A 9,452-nucleotide genomic window follows, 5' to 3' on the forward strand; every position below is an offset into this window, starting at 1 on the left:
AGAAACCGCCCCAGACCTTCCATGCAATTGGCACTTGCCCCTCACTGAGCAGGGTTGAAACTCCTGCAGGGAGACTGCTGGGCCACATCCCCTCTGGGCATGAGCAAAGCAGCAAGGTGAAAAAAAGCCTGGAGATGGAACCCAGGGCCTCATACATGCAAAGCATGTGCTCTACCACTGATCTACATCCACAATTAGCCTTTGCTTGCTATGGGTTACACCAGGGGTAGGTAACCTATGGCACGTGTGCGGAAGGTGGCACACGAGCTGATTTTCAGTGGCACTCACACTGCCCAGGTCCTGGCCACCAGTCTTGGGGGCTCTGCATTTTAATTTAATTTTAAATGAAGCTTCTTAAACATTTTAAAAAACCTTATTTACTTTACATACAACAATAGTTGGTTATATATTATAGACACATAGAAAGAGACCTTCTAAAAACCTTAAAATGTATCACTGGCATGCGGAACCTTGAATTAGAGTGAATAAATGAAGACTCGGCACAGCACTTCTGAAAGGTTGCTGACCCCTGGGTTACACTCAGAGCCCTCTTGTTTCCAGAGCATCCAGTGGCCTAAGAGCAGCCTGGGGGACACATTCCCTGCTCTGAGGGCCAAACCTGCTGTCCTGGAGACTGCTGGTTCTTCGGGGTCACTTTGCAGCAGGGCCAGATTCGATGTGTGGGGCAGAGAGAGTGGGTGCCCTGGGCTCAGGGTGCAGAGATGCACTCAGCCCTCTCCCCTGCATTGGGTGGGGGGTGCTGCCACCCCCTGCTGGAAGGTCATGGGAGGGGAGGGGCGCTGTGAGTCGCTCAACACCTGACCCTGGTGTCAGCAGTGGTGTGGGAAGCTCCAGGTGTTTCTAGGATCTGCTATTGCCACCTGCCTGTGAAGTCCAGCTTTCCCCAGCACATTCACTGCAGTGCAATTGGGTCACTGTTTCCATGGCTGAACAGCAAAGAATCACTCCCAGTTTCCCTTCTATCTGCAGCAGGATTAGCCTGTGTTGGTGGATCTAGTTGTAGATTGTTATTCATTCCCCACCTTGACAATTCACACAGTCCCTTTCCCATGCAGATTCCCAGCGCCTCAGTGATCCTGGTAGCAGGGGTTGGGTCCTGGAAAATAACATGGATTTGTTTACATTGCAAGTGAAGAATAATTGAAGTTTTTCTGGTTTAAAGTCACTTTTCCCTGACTGGGAATTGAACCCAGGCCTTGGCAGTGAGAGTGCCAAATCCTAACCACTAGACCACAAGGGAGATTTTCTTCTTACTTTTACTACACTTTCTTAGGCTACTTTCTAGCCACTTTCTGAAACTGTTCCACTGTCCACTCCCTGAAGGGCTAAGAGCAGAGAACCCCTGTGCTCAGGGTCACAACCTCAGCCCAACCCAAGTCACTGAAAGAAACTCAAATCATGCTTCCTCCAGCAGGATCACAGAGCCACACAAAAAAACCCCATGAGGAGCAATCCTCCTCTGCCTTCATTTACCCCATCGCAACCCTCTCAGCAGCCCGCTCTTGCGGGAAGGACACTGAGCTGATAGGAGCTCTGGCATAGAGACCAAGGGAGGGGTGTTGCTCCCCCTGGGTGTGAGCTGATCACATTCTGACTCCGTGTAACGGCGCTCTGAGCTTTGCCATCTTGTGAGTTCTGAGTGCTGAGCCCCCCGGACCCTTCTGCTGGGAGCATGGGGATTGCACAACAGTTGCAAGCCCTTTTCCCGTCTCCTTGTCCTCCTCGGCTTCCCCAGACCTTCCCCACAAATGGTTCTATCAGGCGCTGGAGGGATCTAAGAACCTGCAGGTTTCCCGAACCCACCTCTTAAGGCAAACAGTGATTCCCTTCTCTGACACTCCTGGGCCTGGGCTTCTTTTGAGTTTTTCCCTAGGGGGCCTGACTCCCTGTGAAAATGTGAGTGTGGCATGTGGGGAACTCAGACTCTCCCCCACTAGATGAGTCCAACAGCACCTCCCCTTGGTGGGAGATTCCTAAATTCCACCCTCCCACCCTGGTTACTCTGACCAGCTGATGGCGGCAGCATGCTAAATCAACCCCAGCTCTCTGGGCTAGAAAGCAGCATCTAACCAGCCTTGTGACAGCTCCGGTTTGCTCGCTGGAGACATAATGAACCAGGAAAGAAGGCAAATGTCAGACAGGGAACCTCAGCTCACAAATAAACACCCTCAGGCTCCTTCTACACTGCGACTGGGCAGTTGACTGACTTTAAATCTAGCTAGCTCAGTTGGTAGAGTGTGATGCTCTTAATCCCACCATCATCAATCCAAGCCCCATGGTGGGTGGTAGCAACAGCCCTTAGGTGTCACTCTTCTGCTAATAGTCACAGTCCAAAATGAAACAAAATCTCCATGCTCTTCGGCAGGTCATGTTTCCTCCTCTCTCTGAGCTTCAGTAAAACATGAAGAGAGACCAAACTGACATTTGCATCCTCTGTTAAGAGAGGATTTTCTCCTCTTCCATTCTACCCCAGGCAAGAAGAGGGGATAATAACTATTTAACAGATGATTGCTGAGAGAAAAGTTTGGTCTTTATAAATAGGACGATGATCAATTGGTCTCCATTTCCACTGACGGTAGGACAAGAAGTAATGGGCTTAATCTGCAGCCAGGGAGATTCACGTTAGATGTTGGGAACAGCTTTCTAACTCTGAGTGTAGTTAATCTCTGGAATAGGCTCCCAAGGGTGTCTGTAGAGTCTCTGTCCTCGGAGGTTTTTAAGTACAGGTTGAACAAACCTCTGTCAAGGATACTCTCCATATACTTGGTCCCACAGACAACCTGCTCTGGCTCTGGTTCCCTCCTGCTCCCTGCCTGGGCCGGCTGCTGTGGGCACTTGACCCCACATGGCCCTGACGTATCGTCTCTGCTTGGCCCTGCCTCAGCAGAGGGGGCTGGATTTCATGACCTCTCCAGGGCCCTTGCAGCCGTACAGCTCTGTAATTCGATGCCATCGCAATATAATATAAACAACAACAAAAGTGGAAACACCCCAATCTAACATCTAACAATTCAGCGTGAACTGACATTCCACAGCACAAAGTGACAATACGTAGGAGTGCAAAGCCCGACAGTTCAGCACCATGCAAATGAACTCCCCATGGGGCAAAATGACACACTGCAAAAGAGCTCAGCTCAAACCAATGCAACACAAGGCAGTGCAAAAACCATACAACACGAAACAATGCGTCAGAGTGCAAAGTGACACTGTGCAAAACAGCTCAGAGCGGGACAACGACACAGCACAAACCCACACAACAGAATCATATAGAAAGGTAGGGAAGAGAGGGACCCCGAGAGTCAGGGCCAAGTCTCCCTAGACCACCCTGACAGGTGTTTGAAGAACAGGGAAACAAAGGGCACCAGGAACGTATGTTTTTTGGATGAGCCAAGAAAAGGGAGTAGCATTGTCCCCCTCGGGTAGCCCTTGTTCAGTTCCAGGTCAGAAAGCAAAACTCTTCTGCAAGAATATTCAAAATATATTGTGTTTCACTTTACTTCATAAGTACAGTTGTGTGGCTGTCAGAGTCTACCCTCACTTGAAACTGGGGGGTTTCAAGGTGAGGACCCGCATGTCTTCCCCCACCCCAAAATCTTAGGGTAGGTCTCCCTTTTGCTGCCACCACCTCGGTCAATTACATGGGCCGGGACACCCTTGTTTTCCCCCTGTCTCCCTCAGAAGACACTCCCTGGGGAACACAGATCAACTCACAGAGGAGGAACCTCCCCCCTCCCCTCTCTGCCCGGAGATAAGCTGTCTCACCACCGAGAGAGAATGTCTTAGCCCCTCCCCCTATATCCACAGTAGAAGGGATTTAATCAAATCTTTAGAGAAAGAATTTATTAAAAGAAAAACAAGAAAATACAGAATCTCTATGAGTCCAAGCTGGACACTCATAGGGTATAACCTTGCTAAGTTCTGGAGAGAATCCTCTCTCTTCTCAGTACAACCAGTACAGGCAGAATTAAGAATAATCAATAACAAACACACAGAATTGCAAACATAGGATTATTAGATAATGACACAAAGTATCTTTCTAATACTCACTATCTTGACTAGAAGAAATTAGTTCAGAAAGGTAGAAACTTGTAGACTTGATTAAAACATCTGGACTCTTGTAACTCCAAACGGCTAAAGACAAAACACACACAAACAGAGGGGAAAAGTTCCCTCCTAGGAATTTCAAATTCTCTTCCCTGATTGGTCCTCAGGTCAGGTGCCCATCAGGTACTATGTTTTAACCCTTTACTAACTATTCATGACAGTGGCAATTAAATGATGACCCTAAAGTTTCATAAAAGTGTGGGAAATATGGACATATCTGAGAAAATGGCTTGGAATGAAGGAAGACAAAAAATTGATCGGTCGAGAGAACAGGCCCTGTTTCCCCCTGGTTTGGAGCTTCTCTCACAACTACTGGAATAGCAAAGCTAAGCAAATGGGGTTCTATTATTGCAAGGGAGATTGAAGTGAGGCCATTTTCTCCCGATAGAATTAAATGGTCATGTCAGGAGTGGGATGTGAAACCACATCTCTATGCAGAGACCAGAACACCCAAGGGATTGGGAAAAAAAGAGTCTTATAACTAGCACTTTAGACCAGTCCACCATCCTGATACTACAAAGAATGTGCCTTATCAACCCTAGTTTTCATTAATAGTTGATGAACTCTTTAGGCGGTCGAGACGGCACATCTCTTTCAACTCCTAGAGACCTTCTACAGCACAGCTGATTTTTAGACACACTCACCCAGACCTAAAGTTACACATTTCCTGGAGCTCCATGAGTTCTGTGGTGTTGGAATCTCCCTGCTCGCATTTTAAGTGAACAAAAGATGGGTGCTGGCATTCTGAGAAAGTAATGGTGAACCTCAAAATCCTGCCCTGTGGGCCAGACAGTTAAGCAACCAGCACCCACAACCTCTACCATGATAGCATCCTGTCTGGGAACAACTCACTTACCAACAGCTGGGGTGTGAAATCCTCATTTCTTTGTTGTTCTATCACTGTAGTCCCCACTTTCCTATTGCTTGTCTGTATAATCTCTGTCTGGTGCTGTGATTCTTTCTGTCTGTTGTATAATTAATTTGTTGAGTGTAAACCAATTAAGGTGGTAGGGTATAATTGGTTAGATAATCATTTTATAATATGTTAGGATTGGTAAGTTACATTTCAGTAAAATGATTGGTTAAGGCATAGCTAAGCAGAACTCCAGTTTTACTATATAGTCTGCAGTCAATCAGGAAGTACGGGGGGGAATGGGGGTAGAGGAATTAGAATTATGTTTTGCTAAGGGGGGGAATAGGAACAGCGACGGGGAACAGGGACACAGGCAAGGCTCTGGGGTGTCAGATCTTGGAAGGGGGACACTGAGGAAGGAAATTGGAATCATTGCTTGCTGGAAGTTTACCCCAATAAACACTGAATTGTTTGCACCTTTGAGCTTCGTGCATTGCTGCTCTCTGGTCACGCGAGAAGGACCAGGAAATGGGAGGGTGATGGGATAAACCCTCTAACAAGTATGTCTTTCAGGGTGTGAAAACCCCAGAACCAGTATAATTAAGCTGACCTAAGCCATGGTTAGATAGTGCTAAATGAAAGGAAAGATTGTTCTGTGAATGTAGCTATTACAGGAATGGAAAACCCCTCCTCACTGTAGCAACTGTCTTCTCCACAGTGCTATAGCAGCATTTTAAGTGTAGACAGCCTCAGAGCAAAACCAGATTTGGCTCTGTGGATGCTCAGGCACTAAGACAACAGTAATTACAATATACTAATACATCTGTAGCTGGCAGGATTTGAACCTGTGTGGAGAGACCCCAGTCAATTTCTAGTCCATTGCATTAACCGGGGGTAGTTGATTATTTTATCAAGAGCCAAATTTCTTGGTCAATCTCTAGACACCAGAGAAAATAATAATAAGTATATAGAAAGATTTTGCAGTCACTATGGGCATAACCATGACGATTGTTCTGTGTTTCACTCTATATATTTGGCACCACTGCCTTTCCCTTTAGTCTTGTAGTTTACCAAGGGTAAAACTAAATATCTCTTCAGATACCAGGGAGTGTTTATGTTCATTCCTGCGAGCTACACAGGGCTTTGATGTATCTGCTTTCAGTCCTCCAGCTCTGCCGGGACAAGTAACATTTCAGGCTGTCACTGAACTGAAGAGGGGAGATCATTTTTGACAGGTTACGCCTCCTCTTAAAAGTGTTTGTCTGGCTGGCAGCCCTGGTTCCCAGGTCTCTCCTGAGGGAAGAAAGTTTCTGTGCAAAATAGTAAAAGTTTTAACAGAGAGGAGGGAAAGGCAAAGGCCACATGATGGGGCCAGTATGTACCACAACATGGTTCTTTTATGTGGGATGGCTCTGAACACTGACTGATCTCCACTCCCTTGTGATTGAAGAGATGTTTAGTTTTGCACTTGGGAACCTATAAGGCTGAAGCAATTTTATGGATGGTGACACTACGATTGAAGGGTTATTTAATGTTGTAAAAATTGTTAAAAACACTTAGCTTCAACTGGAACTGCCTGTTATTAAAGGCTGGTTTCCCCACGTCAGTTCCATAAGCTCTGCTAGAAACACCCTGGCTTCTCTCCTGCCTCGGTGGGAACTGGAGGGAATCGTCCCCTGCTGCCCTTGGCTCCAGGCTGGTTTTTCTGGGGAGGGGGCGTGGAATTGATTTGTTTGCTGTTGAGAAGGGAGCCAGGCCAGTTCTCAGGGAACGAGAACTCCCAGCATCTTCCCAGCCCAGCCCAGGCTGCTGCCCTGTCCCAGCCTCTGTTCCCCTGGGGGCCCTGCGTGTGTGACTCTAGAGCAGGCCGGGAGCAGCAGCTGAGGCAGAGGACGGCCTGGGCCGGGCAGATGCTAGGAGCAGAGCACCAGAGGCCTCTACTGGCTCCCTCCCCAGCAGCAAACAATCAGTCCCCACCCGCACCCCGGGACAGCAGCCTGGCGCCAAGGGCAGTGCCCAGTGGGGGTTTCTCTTTTTCCTCTTCCTGGGGTGAGCAGGGACCTGGGGGTGTTTCTAGCAGGGCAGTTGCAACTGAATTGGGGAACCAGCTTTTAATAACAGGCAGCTCAAGTTCAGACTAATTTTGTTACAATTTTCTTTATAATGGAAAATAATTCAAAAGTAAACGGGCAGGAATGATTGGAACTTTTTTCTCCTGGGCATAGAAAGAAACGGCTTTTTGGCTTTTCATGATACGGGAGTCAGGTTCGTTCACTGTCCAGAAGCAACGTGCTCAGAAGCCTGTTGTGTTTCATTTCTTAGGTTCTGCTGCCATCGTGTGACCATTTCCTTCCCCTCCTTTCTGTCCAAAGCACAGAGCCCAGTTCCTCCAGGGAGAGAAGGACATCTTTCTTCTTTCCTTCCTCAACAGCCTCCTTCCCTGGGGAGCCCTTTGTTGGGGTCCGGGTGGGGAACAGCCGTTTCTGAGGATTAATTTCACACCATATTTGGTGTTGATATATAGATTTTACAGCCAGATTAGATCATTAGATACCTCTGCTCTGACCTGATTCAGAACAGAATCCAGGGAATTTTATCCAGTGACTCCTACATCCAGCCCAAGATCTTCTGGCTGAACAAGGAGGGTTCATTCAGAAAGTCATCGTGTTTGGATGTAAAGGTGGGAAATGATGGGGAAATTGGCCCCTCTTTCAAGTTTAAATGTTGTAACTTCTACATCTAGACCGGGGTGGCCAACCTGAGCCTGAGAAGGAGCCAAAATTTCCCAATGTAACTGCCAAACGTGCACCTCTGTATGCAACTGCTGAGTCAGTTGTGAACCTTCCCATCATTATCATTATCCCTTCGAAATGATGATGGTGATGGACACTTGGCTCGATATCCCAGTGTGCCCTGGACGTCTACAGGTTGCATTAGCCAATCCAACCATTTGGCACTTGCAGATGGGCACCTCTGTATTGTGCCTGAGTCTTGTACAGCTATGAGAGGCTGGTAGATGCTGATATTTTCCCCTCTTTTTAACCAGCACTAATACCAGGCCAGGCCAGGGCTGGGAAGAGAGAGAGAGCAGCAGGTTTCCCCAATTGTTTCCTGCTTGCTTTTTCTTGACTAGCTTCACCTCTGCACCAACTTGTACTTTTCCTATGTGAGCCTGGCTAGCTCAGTTGGCAGAGCATCAGACTTTTAATCTGAGGGTCCAGGGTTCAAGTCCCTGGTCAGGTGATAAACTTCTCACTATGATTGTAAAAATCTGACTTTCTGGAGTCTTCTTTGGTGTTACTCTTTCTCTTCAGGATTTTGCCTTTCCTAAGAAGGGCCTTTGTGTGGGGGGGATTGAAGGAACAACTCCTTGACATCCCCTCTGTCCTTGCAGCCTGGAGGAATAAAGGCCTCTGGGCATAGAGCATGTTCCTTCCCTGCACACACACACACACACACAAACACACAGAATATCCCTAAGGAATTAGAATCACCCGCTGCCTTCCCCTGTCCTGCTGGATCCCCAAATGAAGATGTTCTTCAGCCCAAACCCATGTCCCCTCTTTTCCCAGTGCCCCTCAGCCCCAACCCTCAGTCCCTCCTATGCTCACTGCTCCTCACTCCCAACCCGAGCCTGCTCCTCTTCACCCTTCTCCTCTGTCCCAACCCACAGCCCCCTCCTATTCCCAGTGCCCCTCAATCCCAACCCACAGCCCCCTCCTATTCCCAGTGCCCCTCAATCCCCACTCACAGCCCCCTCCTATTCCCAGTGCCCCTCAATCCCAACACACAGGCCCCCCCTCCTCATGCTGCTCCTCAATCCCAACCCACGGCTCCCTCCTTCCCTCCAGCAGCAGGTGCTTCAGACCCCCTCAGGAAGATTTTCTTGCAAGGTTTCATGTATGAGTCTGCATGTGGATTTCACAGTATGTTGGAAATAGGTTGGGTTGTTTGCCGAAATGATCACTGGTGGCTGGTGTTGGATTCCCAGTCTCCATGTTATAGGGGCAGGAGAAACAAAGGGTTGTTATCCTTGATGTGTGAATCAAGGACTCAACCCTGGGTGTAAACTAAATGAGCTGCCCACAGATTCTGGAAGCCACAATGAGCATTTGGTGCGAGAGCTCAGACCTTTCCCTGTCCCAGAGGGAGGGGGTCACCTGCAAGGGGCTTGGACCACTGACCTATCAGCTCTTAACTCCCAAACTTTCAGTAACTCTATTATCAGTGCCTGTGAGTGTAATTTAAACCATAAGAAAAATCACACTGGGCTAGACCAAAGGTCCATCTAGCTCTGTATTTTATCTTCTGACAGTAGCTAATACCAGGTGCTCTAAAAGCATCTCAACAAGGCACCACTGGGAGTTGAACCCAGGATCTCCTGTTTACAAAACAGGTACTTTAACCAGCTAAACCAGGGTGCCTGCCTGTGATTAAGGTACAGTGTCTGCTCACACCTGACTCCCTGCATCCC

The 9,452-nt window shown here is 48.0% G+C and overlaps 2 non-coding genes across 2 annotated transcripts; one reads left to right on the plus strand and one right to left on the minus strand.

Moving 5' to 3' along the window:
* Positions 1 to 1,189: 1,189 nt before the first annotated feature.
* TRNAE-CUC lies at positions 1,190 to 1,261 on the minus strand. Its single transcript has one exon. It is a non-coding gene; the product is annotated as a tRNA-Glu (tRNA).
* Positions 1,262 to 8,148: 6,887 nt separating this feature from the next.
* On the plus strand, positions 8,149 to 8,221 carry TRNAK-UUU. Its single transcript has one exon. It is a non-coding gene; the product is annotated as a tRNA-Lys (tRNA).
* The last annotated feature ends 1,231 nt before the right edge of the window (positions 8,222 to 9,452 follow it).

This window comes from Mauremys reevesii, unplaced genomic scaffold, assembly GCF_016161935.1.
Source record: "Mauremys reevesii isolate NIE-2019 unplaced genomic scaffold, ASM1616193v1 Contig4, whole genome shotgun sequence".
Lineage (NCBI taxonomy): Eukaryota > Metazoa > Chordata > Testudines > Geoemydidae > Mauremys > Mauremys reevesii.